A 15,855-nucleotide genomic window follows, 5' to 3' on the forward strand; every position below is an offset into this window, starting at 1 on the left:
AAGAAGGGTGGAGAAGGTAGAGAAAAGTTTGTGGGGGTTTGAAGTAGAGTTAATTTTGTTAAGAAAGTAAAGGGTTTTAGCACCAGTTATGTGAGAAGAGATGGATTTAAGGAGGGAGCGATACTTATCAAGGTCCAGACCGTCTTTGGACTTGCGCCATCTCCTCTCAGCTGCTCGAAGGGTGGACCATTCTTCACAAATAACATCCGTGAGCCACGGGCAGGAGGGAGAAGATCGTGCAGACCTGGTTGACAGGGGACAGAGAGTCAAGTGATGCAGTTAAAGTGGTTAACAGGGTGTCAGTGGCAGTGTTAGTGGGGTGGGACGAGAACTCGTCAATAGGAGGGAGGGTGTTACAATAGAGGAGAAATGGGAGGGGGATAGGGAGCAGAGGTTGCGTCGGAAAGTTACGAGGGGAGGGGAGGTAGGAGGAGTTGGAGGGAGAGAGACAGAGAATTGGATAAAGTAGTGATCAGAAATATGCAGTGGGGTTACAGAGGTTAAGTCAGTGATACAGTTCCGTGCAGAGGCGGACAGAGTACACAGATTCCTTACTTGAGTAAAAGTACAAATTGCTAAATTTTACTCAAGTACAAGTACTACAGTCAGATGTCTACTTAAGTAAAAGTACTAAAGTACTTGTTTTTAAAAGTATTTGAGTATCATGAGTAAATGTTTTAAATATTGCATTACTACTGCCATGGTGCTTACAGTACATTTATGTATAGAAATGTCCTACATGGAGTTAAGAAAAATGTTAATGTTAATACCTTGGAGAATGTAAAAGGAATTGAAAGTAAAATCAAGTCATTTTCATATTTTTACCATGTTGCTTTATTTAACATCTCACTTGCCTAACAAGTGCGTAACACAAGGCTTCACATGTTGTGACAAAGGATAATGCGTAGTGTCTACTCGCACTATATCTCATCAGACACAATAATTGGCTCACCACATGGGAAAGACACATTTCAAACACAGCAACTCGTGACTCAATGACTACTCATGCTACAGTGTCAACATATCAAAGATATACAGCACAGTACTGCATTCAACATACCTCTCAAGTACTGCTCACTGAAAAATAACTATGTTACTTACCCAAGAAACAATACCAAAACAATGGAATTAAGTAAATTATTTCAGTTATGAGAACAGCATGGGCATAGTTATATAACACTGTTCACTGATATATGAAAAGTAATATATAAATGATTGGTATGAAAACTAATTAGGCTGAAAATTAGGCAAACAGCTGGCATTCAAATCAAATAATGTACAACACTAGTATAATTATTATTTGTATTATTGGTTGTGTATGTGTGTAAGTAGCACAGGACTTTGGGTATGTGGGTGTGGGTGTGTGTTTGTAAGTAGCACAGGCCATTTTGTGTGTGTGTGTATGTGTGTAAGTAGCACAGGCCATTTTGTGTGTGTATGTGTGTAAGTAGCACAGGACATTTTGTGTATGTGGGTGTGTGTGTGTAAGTAGCACAGGACATTTTGTGTGAGTGTACTGTACTTCAGTTCAATCAAATGTCATGAAGTCAAATCAAATTGATTTGTATAACCCTTTTTACACGCAAGCATGTCACAGACGGCTTGAACAGGGACAGAAGTCCTTGTTCAAGTTGAGGAGAAGTTGGTTCTCAAAATTCTGTGAATGAATTGATCCCCTTCTTGGGGTAAAAAGCAAACCGGCAATGCTAAAAAGCCTTTCACACGCTACTGAAGCTGGCAGGTCTGTTGAGCTTTAGTGAGAGGTTACGCACAGCTGGATAGGGGGCAAGTGTATTCACTCCATCAGCTTTAGCGGCTAGGTATCCATCAAGTTGCTTACTTATCTCATGGGAATGTGTCTGCTTGACATTGGAGAAGAAGTCATCATCTTCATCAGAAGAGGATGCTGTGGTACCAGGAGACCGAAGACCTTCATCCTGTTCTGGCAGATGTGTCTTGATGTAACTAAGGCCTTGATTAGCCCTTGTGCTGCCTTCGGGTCACATGACCCAAAGGTTCATAACGAACCATCGTTGTGTTTACCCACTTTTACCCAATAAAAAAACAAATAACAATTATTTTCTTTCAACCTTCGTAATGTGGGGGGTCTGAAACAGCCCAACGGTTAAAAGAAAATGCTTCACTTTGTTTTTGCGTGCGGTAAAGTTGTCGCAATACGACGGTGGGTCACAATGACTGATGGGTCAGAATGACCCGAAGAGAACCCAAGGGCTATAAACAGCAGAATCACACCAACAAATACACATTTTTGTTATTATTACTCTGTAAGTAAGCAACTGCATAGAATCATTGTTGGATGGAAAGGTTTTTGAAAAAACAAACAAACAAAAAAACGTTTTCCTTACCAAGCTGTAGGACTGTGTCATTACTGGTCCAGGAGGTTTTGAACCTTGGAACTTCTGCAATTAGCTCTGGCTCTGACATCATGCTCTCAAACCGCTTCCTCAAACCTTCAAGAAGAGCATCAACAAGTGGCTTGCAAAATCTGAGTGACGGTCTGGACTTTTCAAGCTTGGTTGTGAGGATGGTGATTGTCGGGAGCAGCCAGCCCATCTGAACATTGACTTCACCTTGTAGTATTTTCAAGGACTTCGCAACTGGACGAGTTGAATTAGGCTGTACCAAGTGAAGCTTACAGTGTTCCTCTATAAGCTCTGCATTTTGAGGAGACCTCGATGCTTTATTCCAGAGTGCCTGACACTTAGAAAAGGCTGATCTGGACAATTTCTTGTAAGTTTCTGTCGTATTAGCCATATCAACAACGACTGTGGAAACTAAATTTAGTAAGTGACATGCACACCGATGATGTTTCTGCAGCTGATACTGAAGCCCATCATCTTCCTCCAGAATGGCTTCCACATCAATGAGTTCAACCTCTTCTTCACCATCAGATGCATCACAATCTTCTCCTACTTCTTCTTCGATTGTGCCTTCTGCAACTAACTCTTCATTGTTATTTTCATCCTGCTGACCAAAGACACGGAACGCTTTGACAAAATTCGACTCGTTGTCTGTTGTAGTTCTAACAACTTTTAGACTTATTTCATACTCAGCATGAATGTCGGTCAAAACAGCTGCCAAGGCATCGAATGTGTGGGAGCCCCTCAGTTGACGGCAAGCAAGGGCAGCTGAACGGCGTCCAAAACTTCAAGGATCGAGCCAGTGGGCTGTTACACCTATAAAGCTCCTTCTCCTGGCCGTCCAACAATCAGTAGTGGTGGCAATGTATGGTACCTTTTTCATTTCTTTCTTGAGACTTTCATTTTAGATGTAGCTGAATCAATCTTACGCCGCACAGTTGTGCGGGACATGACAGCACTTCTCGGTTGCAATTCTACAATAAGGTCTTGAAAGGATGGTTTCTCAACCAGGGAGAAGGGCTGGAGACCTTGAACGATGAAGCGGAGGATAGCCCGATCAACCGTCTTCTGAGACACCTGCTTGGTCTCCAACAGCTTCTGATAGCCTCTTGCAGGCTGTTGAAGTCAGTTGACAGTATTCCTCCAGATGTGTCTCATGCTCTGTAAAACACAGTATAATATTTCAGTTTACACTATACAAAACTAATAAATATTAGAAAAGATACCCATCATGTAGTCTACATTTATTTACGGGGGCCAGCAAACAGGGATGCAAACACATGTATAGTCAAAAAAGAGAGAGGTAATTGAAGCCCTCGCCCCGCGGCATATATCCATATAATCACTAATCAGGATGCTACTGAGGCACACACGCACACTGCCTCACACACGCACAGTCTCTAGGTCCCTCTCCCTCTCTGTCGTGCGCGCGCTACACAAATGCTAACGCGGTTTGGAGCACGTCTGTTTCGTGTGCGCGGTCTTGCTAGCTCGCTGTAGATTCCGGTAGAGCAAAGTATTTAGGTGCTTCTGTCTTGCTAACAAGTCCTGCAATATTAGGTCAGGCAAATACAAGACTTTGGGTAGTATATCTCTCATGTATTCAAACGCTATTGTAATCCTGTCTAGGCCGGCTGAACTGTTACTTTTTAAAAAGCCAAATAGCCCGTTAGACTAAACTTTTGGGCTAGCTCTTGTTATTCACTCCGGTGAAACAAGAGAGCTGAAATGCTCTGCTTGCAACTAGCATAGCCTACGACGGAACTAATTAGGCTTTTACTTTTGTATGGTAAAAAAGACGTTTCATACTCGATCTTAGACTAGAAAAGATACACTGTATGTTCTTTATATTTGTCAGGGGCATGTCAAAACATGAAGCTGAAAGGACTTCAGTTGATTATCTGTGTTACACGATTAGCTTACCTCAGCTTATGCTAACTATTGTCAGGCTTAAGTTAGCTAGCTATCTGAATGGCTAGCTACAGGTGGCAAATTGGCGGGTGCATGTGGCTTCGACTACTCAAACGTAACCGAGAATGGCTTGATGCGATAATGCAGCTTTTTACAATCATTTAGTGCACTCTCCTGTAGCTAGAATCTAGCTTAGAAATGTAAGGAAGTTGAATGTACGTACCTTGACATGCTTCGCAAGTTGGAGGATGAATTTTTGTAGGCGGTGATGAAGTTCTGTTTTGGTAAACAGAGCAAACATTTGAAACGAAAACTATCATTCACTTGTTAGGAAAATTTAAATAGGCTGGCGAGGTGGGGCCACGGGTTAACACATTCCCGGGATGGACCTGCTTTGTCTTCTTCCATTGTTTCGTCCATGGTTAACGTCTCTCATCTAATCTGACAGTTGACTTTGGCGGAAAACTGAAGGTGATTGCTGATTGGCTGTCCCAATCAGTGGTGCCTGCACAAACCAATGACGTTTGAGAGGGAAACGACAAATTGAGGATTAAAAAAATAATAATAATATTTGAAGTAATGGCTACTCACGGTTATGGATAGAAATTTAGCGGAGTAAAGAGTACAATATTTGCCTCTCAAATGTACTTGAGTAAAGTCGTGAGTACTCCCCAAGAATGATACTCGAGTAAAGTACAGATCCCTCAAAATTGTACTTAAGTACTGTACTCAAGTAAATGTACTCTGTTACTGTCCGGCTCTGGTGTCAGGATGAGGTCTAGCTGTTTGCCTGCCTTGTGGGTCGCCGTTGTGCTCAGCAGCGCCAGGTCGAAGGAAGTCAGGAGAGACAGAGCGTTCCTTGGAGGTGGATGTTGAAGTCCCCAAGGACTATCAGCGGGGTTCCATCATCCGGGAGGACGCTGAGGAGCATGTCCAGCTCCTCCACAAAGTCGGCTAGCGGTCCCGGTGGGCGATAAAAAACAATTAAGCATGCTTTGATAGGATCAATTAACATCACATAATGTTCAAATGATTTGGCAATAACAGAGAGTGGTGTGGATGTGTATTTAATATGTGGGGAAAGAAGCAAACCTGTCCCACCCCCCCGCCTTGTTGAGCGAGGTGAGTGAGTGAAGGAGTGGTTGACGGAGAGAGCAGCTGGAGTTGCAGTGTTCTCTGGGCGGATCCACGTCTCTGTCAGCACAAGGGCATGAAGAGAAGCATTAGATGCAAACGCCGAGATGAAGTCTGCCTTGTTCACAGCAGACTGGCAGTTCCAGAGCCCTAAAGAAAGAGAGAGGGTAGCTGGAGAAGATCTGGATAGGTAGTGAAGGTTAGACGTAGACCGTATATACTTTGTGACATATCTACGTTTACGGGTAGTGTAATGAACAGGAATGCTCAGGAAACACATGAAATAATCCACAGGAGTTGTAGTCCTGATGTTAAGAAGTGCTTCTCTTGTTAGAGAACCCCGGAAATCTTGGCAGAACACTGAATTAACAGATAAAACAAGACAAAACAGAGCGCACCTAGCTACCGCGGCTGCCAACGTCGGCGCCATCGTTACACTGTTGATGTTAGTTTCAGTCAGACTCGGTCGCTATCGGGGTCAAGTGACTTTTGTGCATAGACAAGTGAAACATAAATGTACTTGTCCAAAGTACAAGTGCCTCAAAAAGTTAATGTCAAGCCCTGCAATCCAGTGGCCAGAGATATGACCTGATCGACATTACACAGGTCTAATAGACCTGCTGACAGTCGTGTGGCAATCGTGTGGCTATAACGTTACAATGTATATTGTTTGGGAAAAGAGCGAGCAGAGAAAAAATTTGCAGAAAATTAGCTTGGAACAATGTCTTTATCAGAAGGTCTCAAGAGGAAAGTTGACAACGATAACAGAGTACACAAAGAGGAATGGAGAGACAACTTTGCCTTTATCTTACCCGGTTTCACAAATGGAAAGCCGATGTGTCTTATCTGCAACAAAGTTGTGGCGGTTTGCAAAGGGTACAATGTCAAGCGGCATCACGAAACAAAGCACGGCTCCCTCAACGTTGCTTATCCGCTCCTGTCTGAGGCCCGAAAACGTAAAATTCAAGCGCAGTCAGAGGTTTATGCAAAGAGTAGCAGTATCCTAATGCGAGGTCTCACATCCCAAGAAAAAGCCACAAATGCGTCCCTAAAAGCGTCTTGGTTGCTCGCCCAACACAACAAGCCTTTCACCGATGCAGAGCTTTTCAAAGATGTCATGATTGCTGTGTTGGAGGAACTAGCTGACGATAAGTCCATGGATGGAGTCATTGCCTCTGTCAAACAGATACCCCTTTCTGCGAGGTCATTTTCACTTAATTGTCTGAGCGGTTTGAACGACTTTCGTTGTCCTTTGAGAAGGTGAACCTACTCGTAACAGATGGAGCCCCTACTATGGTGGGTAAGCACACAGGTTTGGTGAGCAGGTTGAAGGAGGTCGCTCCCTGAAGGACTGCATTGCCTCATCCACCAAAGTGTCCTCTGTGCCAGGTGGGTGGTGAGTTAAAGGGAATCATGGACAAAGTGATGCGCATCATCATCTTTATCAGGGGTACATCAAGCACCCAGCATCGGCTTTTCCGACAGCTTGTGGCTGACTCAGAGGAGCCCACCCACTGTGACCTTCTGCTTCATAATGACGTGCGCTGGCTAAAGGGGAAAGGGCTGGAGCGCTTCTGTGCACTTCTAGATGAAGTGAAGATGTTCCTATCGGGCAAGAGGGCAGCAGATCATCTTGTCCTAATAAAGGACGATGAGTTCATGGCTAATGTGGCCTTTTTAGCTGATATATTTGGCCATCGAAACACTCTGAACGTACAGCTACTGGGGAAGGGGAAAACCATCGTGGACATAGTGGAAAAACTCCATCATTCACGGTAAAGCTGGAGTTGTTGGACTCAGACATGTCAACTGGCAGGCTACTGCATTTTAACACTCTGAAAACACGGGCAGCAGGGAGAGTGACCGGTCTGATGGTTGAGTTCATCAAGCAACTACGCGCAAACTTCGCATCTAGGCTGGAGGACTTTTCTGTCCCAAGAGACGTACTTGTTTTTGTGCGTGACCCTCTCGCAATCCGACCAAGTGGAGAACTCTCCTCGCTGGCTAAAACAAGTACTGCCCTATTTGGATAAGGCCACATTTGAGATGGAGCTCATAGATTTCCAAACAACCTCTTTGGTCAAAGACGCCTACAGATCAGGAGGGTCATTGAGTGACTTTTGGATTGCATGTTCAGAGGAGTACGGGGCCATAAAGAAACTGGCGATGAACGTCTTAACAATGTTCCCCTCCACATACACATGCGAGTCGGCATTCTCCTCAATGAATGCAATCAAGACATACGAGAGGAACAGACTTACAAATGAAAACCTGGAAAACTGCTGCGGATTTCAGTGACGTCTGTAACACCAGACATTAAAAAAATCGTAACGAGTGGCAAATGCCAATTTTCCCATTAAGTGAGTAACCTAACCTTATCCTACGAGAATTCATCTTGAATGTCAGTCACTGAGATTGGTCTGAAATATTTGTCCTTATGCCTACTTGTGTCGTTTCAGGAGCATGGCAAATCCACCACGATCGTTGCGTGACTGCCCGATCATCATTGCTGCTAGTCCAAGCACTGGTCCTCTCCAAGTTGGACTACTGCTGCTCGCTGGTCTCCCAGCATGTGCAACCCGCCCTCTTCAGAGGATTCAGAACGCAGCGGCCCGCCTGGTCTACAATCTACCCAGATGCTCCCATGTTACCCCGCTCCTCATCTCTCTCCACTGGCTACCCATCAACGCCCGTATCAGATTCAAGACCCTGGTACTGACCTTCCGAGCAGTAAACGGGACTGCACCCGTCTACATCAAGTCTCTCCTGCAACCTTACACCCCACCGCTCAAGACTGCCCGGTCCCAACACAAGCTCTTCTCCTGCCTGGCCCCCCAATGGTGGAACCAGCTCCCCACCTCTATCAGGGACACTGACTGTCTCCCCACCTTCAAGAAAAGGCTCAAGACGCACTTGTTCCGGGAGTACAACGGCACTTAAGAATGCTTGGCTGGACTTGTTAGTTAGTTTCCTCCAGGATCACAATGACTCTTATTAAGTGACTCATTGCTCTTTCAGGTTAGATATAACGAAGCTAAGTCTTGTACTCGCTGTGAAATATTTTACTGTTGATTGTTCTTCTACAGGTACAGTCCTGCACTTTTGTGGTTCATGTTGTTTTAATTTGTAACTTGTATAACTGCATGCTCTTATGGGTCTTCCCTTTTGGCACTTGTTTAGCTTTTTCACAATGTATGCTTCATGTATTGGCTACTTGCAATGTTTGGGACAATCTCGTTGTTATGATCAGTGACCTATGCTCTTTTGTAAAGCTCTCTCTTGGAAGTCGCTTTGGATAAAAGCGTCTGCTAAATGAATAAATGAAATGAATATTGTTTTACAGATCTGTGCTGATGTTATTACGCCACTATTGGCTATTTGCTAAATAATAAATAAATCGTTGTTCCTCATTCTTCGCTATCGCTTGGTCGATATGTTCAAGCCCCAGTTTGATATTTCCCGGCATCACCTCACTCTCGGTTAGCAAGTAGGCTAGTTAATATATCTGCCAATAAAAATGTCATGAGTTTATGATCCATTTAAATTTCATTGATCTTGCTATGCAATTTAGAGACGCTAGTTATGAACCAACCAACACTTGTCCGTGACAGCCGTAGGCCTACGTAGACGTTCCAGGCGAGTTACCTTGCCAGAACAAATAGGAGGATGCTAAATAATATTACTAGGCTATTTCTAGTAAGTTTTAGAATTTTGACATTTCTTAAATCAACATGGTCGTCACTGTCATCCCAAAGTGGTGGGTCGTTGGTGCACATAAATACTGTCTCATCCAGTGAGAATAGGATCACTAGCCATAACTGTGGCTTTCTCAGGCGATCTAATAGCCGTGAGGTGTAGCAATCATAGCAAAAAAATACTTAATACAAGTCAATAGGTGTATTTGACTTCCTGCAGCACCGATAGCTGGCTGCCTTGAAGCTGAGAATGCCATTGGCTGCTTCAAGTCAGGTGGCTGCAGGCAACGCCAGCGCTGCAGGAATTTGCACGCACCTAATTACACCATTCCCAGTTTCAAAATAAAAGTCGACAGGGGGAAAAAAATGATTATCGGAAATATTTTTACAGGCCAAATAATAGGCCCGCGGGCCGCCTGTTGCCGACCCCTGACGTAGAGTAGGATCAAGCGCCATCTTGCGGGGACTGTTGTAACTGATTTGGAATTACAAAAGCAATTGTGTGATACCTGGGACTTTCCACGAATGCAGTTGAATTTATGTCCCACCTCCTTTTGATCAGTGATATAAAGCAAAATAGTAAAACATTTATATTTATATGTGAACATTTAAATTAATTACAATGTTATTTCAATGTATTTATATGTAAATTAACAAAAAAACGTGCACATTAAGTTTATATATAAACTGTGATATATATATATATACTGTCCCATATCAGTGACAACAAACTTATACACAGGGTATATACAGCAATCTTTAAGTTACATTTTATACCTTTTAATACCTTTTTTACTACCTTCAGAATTGTTTTTTAAAACATCCTGACACTGAGTTGCAAGTGTTAATCAGCGACCTTTCTAATGTTTACGCAGATTTTGACATATATAACACAATACACAACAGAATAGATTTAGAGACTCATTGACGTTGACCACATATTGCACACATTTATTTCATTTCGTGAAAAAAAATAAAACATGTTGATGCATTATAAACTGGCATCTTCTATATGAATTGTTGCTGATATCACTTCACAAACTGGCATCCACTACATGAACTGCTTTAATTAGATTTGAACAAATCTGTGCTATAGGCCTAATCAATGTTCCCTCTAATTATTTTCTGCACTGAGCAAACAGAAATCTGTCTGAGCACAAACCTCAGAACTCTGAGCAAAGTTTGCAGAGAACTCCGCTAGCTTCTTCGTAGCTAAATATACCAGAAAGCTTCACTAGCCTACGTGGATCATCGCTTGTGTCCGTTTGAACAATTTTATCAAGGCATTCGTGTTTAAATATAAAATTGCCCCTTTTTTGGGGCGCCTGTAACAAGGGCGTAGTTTTGGTCTCAGCTTTGGTAGGGACACTTGTTTGTTCAGAAATATTTTTTTTTGTACGTAGGGTAGGAAATTGGTTCAGGTTTTATAGAGCTGGACTAGGCCTAGCAGTTACATTGGTCTCCCAGTAGCCAGAATTTTTGATAGGTGTAAACCAACCCCTGGGTGTTCCTATCCACCTTTGAGAAAATGAAGGCTCAATTACTCTGTTTGAACATCTCCTCCTTGTGACGTCACAAGGAGGAAGGTCCCCTCTCTCTACTTTGCCCGCCCAGATAATCTGGCCCGCCCATGAGAAACTGAGCTGCGATCGTGCAAAGGCAAGTGCAATATTGTTTTTTCCTGGAGAGACATCATGGCTAGCAAACAAACTAAGCATAATAGTTGCTCTGTGTTTGTATGTACAAATCAAAACAAAAGTATTTTTTTAGTTTGTTCATCCAAGCCTCTGCACAACCAGTATCTTAATTTTATTTTTGCTGGAAATGTGCCGACACAACTTCCCAAAGTTTTGTATATCTGCGCCAAACATTTCAGCCACTGTTTCCTCAACTTGAGCCAATATAAAGCTGGCCTTGCTGAAATTAAATTCGGGATCGGATGCTCGGATGCCGGGCATCCTGGTGGTTGGCGAAAGGGCGTGGGGTTGGGCAGGGGGGATGGAGCATTTGAAGTTAAGGCCAGGTTTAGTGTCTGTTCTTTCTGTTAAGTCTGGGTTTCATACTAACGTGCTGGTCATTACTGGGTATGTTTTCTGTATTATTGGGTATTACCGATTGGTACCAAGGTGGTAAATACAGAGATAATTTGAAGTATTTACCCATTAACTATTTACTAACGTGCTGGTTATTAGGCTACTGGGTAATTTTCACTAATTAGGTAAAGACAGAAGACAAAACGTAGTATTTACCTGGAAACGTATACATATTACTATTTAAATACCACTGGTAGTAAGTTGGTATCTACAGGAGATATATATGGTAAATTATAATGTGTTATTGGGTAAATACCACTGCTACAAAGTAGGTAAAGACGGTCAAGCTCCAGCAGAATTATGAAAACAATACTCTACTATTACCCTGCAGTTACCTAAGGTTAATGTCGGTAACAGTCCACGTCTAATGAGAATATAAGACAGTACTTTCCTATAAAATACCTTTTCAGATACATTTATCGATGATGGCCTCATTTACTTGGCCTCCGTGGGAAAGGTTTTCCTCTACTATCATGGTAAATCTTCTTGGATACTGGGTATGTTCCAGCGCATGTTTGGACTATTTACTCAGTAAGTAATCTGAAACTGGACTGTAAAAGGAAGCCGTGTTTGTTTCCATGGTGTTACCAGGTTCTTACCATATTCTTTGTAAGCGAATACCACTTTGTCAATGTTACCCTTAGTAAAAACTTGTACTATACGTTCCAAGGCAATACCAGGTAAAACATGGCTATGTACTCAGTAAGTAATCTGAAACTGGACTGTAAAAGGAAGCCGTGTTTGTTACCATGGTGTTAGCGGGCTCTTACCGTATTCTTTGTAAGCGAATACCACTTTGTCAATGTTACCCTTATGAACTTGTAATATAAGTTCCAAGGCAATACCAGGTAAAACATGGTTATGTTCTTAGTAAGTAATCTGAAACTGGACTGTAAAAGGAAGCTGTGTTTGTTTCCATGGTGTTACCAGGCTCTTACCATATCCTTTTCAACCGTTCATTCCCTTTTTTAATGCAATAAACACAAACTTGGATTATGTTTCAATGGAAAACGTGACACTTCACTCTGTAAATTTTAACATTATTAACCAAACATGAACAAATACAAAGGTTAAATCTATACAAACCTCCATATAAAAACTCAAAATTCAATAACTTCATACCATAGAACACGTCAGTATTAGTTTGGCCCCTATGGTTTGTCTTTCTACAGCTCCTGTAACATAAAACATAGTCTACAAATGTCTAAGATTCTACCCATTTTATTTTAGAATACAGAATAATCGATTGCCACATTTATCTGAGTGTATCCTGTGTGGTAGCCAAGGATGCTGTGGTAGTTTTGGTTCTTAAGAAGTGGTTGCTCACTGGGCATCGTTTTTTCCTTGCCAGCCGCCTCTCACTTTGGAGCCTTCTTATTAAGCTTTTACCGCCTTGAGCCGTCCTCTGAAGTAATATTTGTGTAAATGTCATACTACTAAAACAGATGTTCAATGAGTTTAAGTTGTGTTAGCACTCAGGAGCTTCGTTTTCTTAGCGAGAAAAACTGTTGACGCAGATATCACGCATCGTGAGATTAAAATGGCTTGCAAAGATTTAAGTGCTAATTTTGGCCTCAAAATATGTTCTGGACCAATCATCGTTCTACGAGTAGGTAATGGACGATAATAGACCGATGGTTCATCCACTCACCTGCCAACTAATATATGGAAGTTCCGGGTTTTATTCTGAAAATGTTCTGTCATCAATAAGTGGTTTCGACAGTTGGTTGGTTTCATGAGCTAACTCCAGCAGCAGTCTTGCATTACTAGGTAAGTCACAAAATAACACACAGCCTAATTACATCATTTATTTGTCCAAAAAAAGTATAGAAATGCATATTAAATGATTGTATTTTGATCTTGTGCTAATAACATGTATTTTGAAAATAAAGTTATAGTTAAAGGCTATAGCTAATGTTAGCACATTGCTAGACAGCTACCTCAGTCGACATTGCCTGGTTGCTCGTCCACGTTGCTAACATGTTTATTTTATTTTTATGATCTGTCTTGTAGTTCACAGTCCAGAGGATGATATCCACCGCTATCGTGTTCGGCGCGCCAGGAGCATGACCCTCTGCCGAAAACGAAATGTGGACAAGAGCACATAGCTTTGACTGCCATCATTGGGGCAATTGTGATTTGTATTTGTTCATGTCATGCCATGGAAACAGTGCTCTAATTTAAAATAATGTTACAATTAACAGAGTGAAGTGTCATGTTTTTCTTAGAAACAAAGTTTGTGCTTATTGCATGGAAAAGGGAATGAACAGTTGAAAAGAATATGGTAAGAACCTGGTAACACCATGGAAACAAACACGGCTTCCTTTTAAAGTCCAGTTTCAGATTACTTACTGAGTACATAGCCATGTTTTACCTGGTATCGCCTTGGAACTTATATTACAAGTTCATACTGAGGGTAACATTGACAAAGTGATATACGCTCACAAAGAATATGGTAAGAACCTGGTAACACCATGGTAACAAACACGGCTTCCTTTTACAGTCCAGTTTCAGATTACTTACTAAGAACTTAACCATGTTTTACCTGGTATCGCCTTGGAACTTATATTACAAGTTCATACTAATGGTAACATTGACAAAGTGGTATTCGCTTTCAAAGAATACGGTAAGAGCCCGGAAACAACAAACACGGCTTCCTTTTACAGTCCAGTTTCAGATTACTTACTGAGTACATAGTCAGGTTTTACCTGGTATTGCCTTGGAACAAATAGTACAAGTTTATACTAAGGGTAACATTGACAAAGTGGTATTTGCTCACAAAGAATATGGTAAGAACCTGGTAACACCATGGTAACAAACACGGCTTCCTTTTACAGTCCAGTTTCAGATTACTTACTGAGTACATAGCCATATTTTACCTGGTATCGCCTTGGAACTCATATTACAAGTTCATAATAAGGGTAACATAGACAAAGTGGTATTCGCTTACAAAGAATATGGTAAGAGCCTGGTAACACCATGGTAACAAACACGGCTTCCTTTTACAGTCCAGTTTCAGATTACTTACTGAGTACATAGCCCAGCAACTCAACTTTTATAACATTTTGTTCAGGAAGCCTCAACCCCAATGCTAAACCTTAAAATGAAAACTGTAATATGACCCTCTAGTCTTCCGTCGCTGGCACTGTATCAGACGCTGGCGTAGTCATTTGTGACTGGTAAACTGTGTAAATATCCTCGATTATTTTTTTTTGCTGCCAGATGTCAAAAGAAACGCTTCTTTTAACAAGATAAATTAAATGTCAATCAGCATCCAATTGCCAGGGATAGCGAATGACATTTTGGGGTGGCGCCTGGGGTGGCCAGTCCGTTATCAGGGGGGTCCAGTGCCACCCCGGCCACCCCTCTGGCTCCGCTATTGATGGCATCAAGTGTGTGTGTGTGAATACAAACGCTATAACGCGAGTGTTGTACACTTCTTTGTTATTGGATAACTGTTCTGCTGTTGGAGTTATGGCGCGCGCAATATCCGCCTTTCTTGTCATTGAAATGACTGTGTGTGCACCTCTGCAAACCAGGGTGATCAGATAAGAATGGCTTAATTCGAGGCACCTTAAAGCAACAGGGGCTATGAGCCATTGTGATACATCCATTGTAAACATTAGCGCATGTTGCTGCCCCTCTCCTCCTCATTAGCATTTAAAGCCACAGATACAGCGCTTTGAGGAAAGCTCATTGTGGGACTGCTGATAGTGGCTGTAATTATGCACCAAGGCTGAATTTCGGGAAATATACTTCAGATACAGTAATAAGGAACCACTAAGGCCTATATAAAAGCATCCAAAAACAGTATGTCATGTGACCTTTAAACGCTTGCGTGTAGTAAAGAGTGACATTGAAATGTATGAAGTGGGCTTTGCCGCATTTTGCCGATCAACTAACATATATAAAATGTTATATATATATATATTTTTACAGATTATATTTTGTGCGCGGTCTGGAAAATCTAGTGCGCGGGTCCTTCAATAGGTCTGCGCGGTCGCACAGGCGCGCAGCTTAGAGGGAACATAGACCATGAGAGCATGTAGTTAAACAAAATACAATTAAACAACATGAACCTTGAAAAAGTGCAAGGGTGTACCTGCGGAAGCAAGCAACAAAATATATTACACAGCAAGTACAATAGTTTTAAGTCAGTTACAACTAACCAACAAGAGCAACAAGTCTCTCAATAAGAGTCATTGTGATCCTGAAGGGAAACATCAGCTCCAGACAAACATTTCTAAGTGCCGTTGTCCTCAAGTTTCATGTTATCGCAGTGTTATCACACTGTCTAGTGTGACTAATGGGAAGGACACATTATTTGATAGAACCGTTTTATTGATATTATTTATTTTAAACAGCAGAGGGCAATATTGTAATACTAATAATTATTCATACTCCAAGAGTGGTCAGTCAGGCATTCATGTAGTGTACTATTCACATACATTTTGTGATGGCTTTTGTGATTAGTCGTTAGATAAGTCATGTATAAATGAGACTGCAGTGTGGGAGACTTTTTTTGTTAGTGTGGCAAATCAAGGTGAATAATTTCAATGCTGATTGGTTGTCTTTGCTACTTCAAAGCAATCATCCACCCAAACATCACACGCATCTTTAAAAAGATAACACCAGAGCCTG

The 15,855-nt window shown here is 41.8% G+C and overlaps 1 pseudogene; it reads right to left on the reverse strand.

Annotated features, from left to right (window-relative positions):
* Positions 1 to 1,591: 1,591 nt before the first annotated feature.
* Positions 1,592 to 4,523, reverse strand: LOC146260424 (uncharacterized; annotated as a pseudogene).
* Between the last annotated feature and the right edge of the window lie 11,332 nt (positions 4,524 to 15,855).

The sequence above is a fragment of the Hypomesus nipponensis genome, chromosome 13 (assembly GCF_054491055.1).
Source record: "Hypomesus nipponensis isolate SF chromosome 13, ASM5449105v1, whole genome shotgun sequence".
Taxonomy (NCBI): domain Eukaryota; kingdom Metazoa; phylum Chordata; class Actinopteri; order Osmeriformes; family Osmeridae; genus Hypomesus; species Hypomesus nipponensis.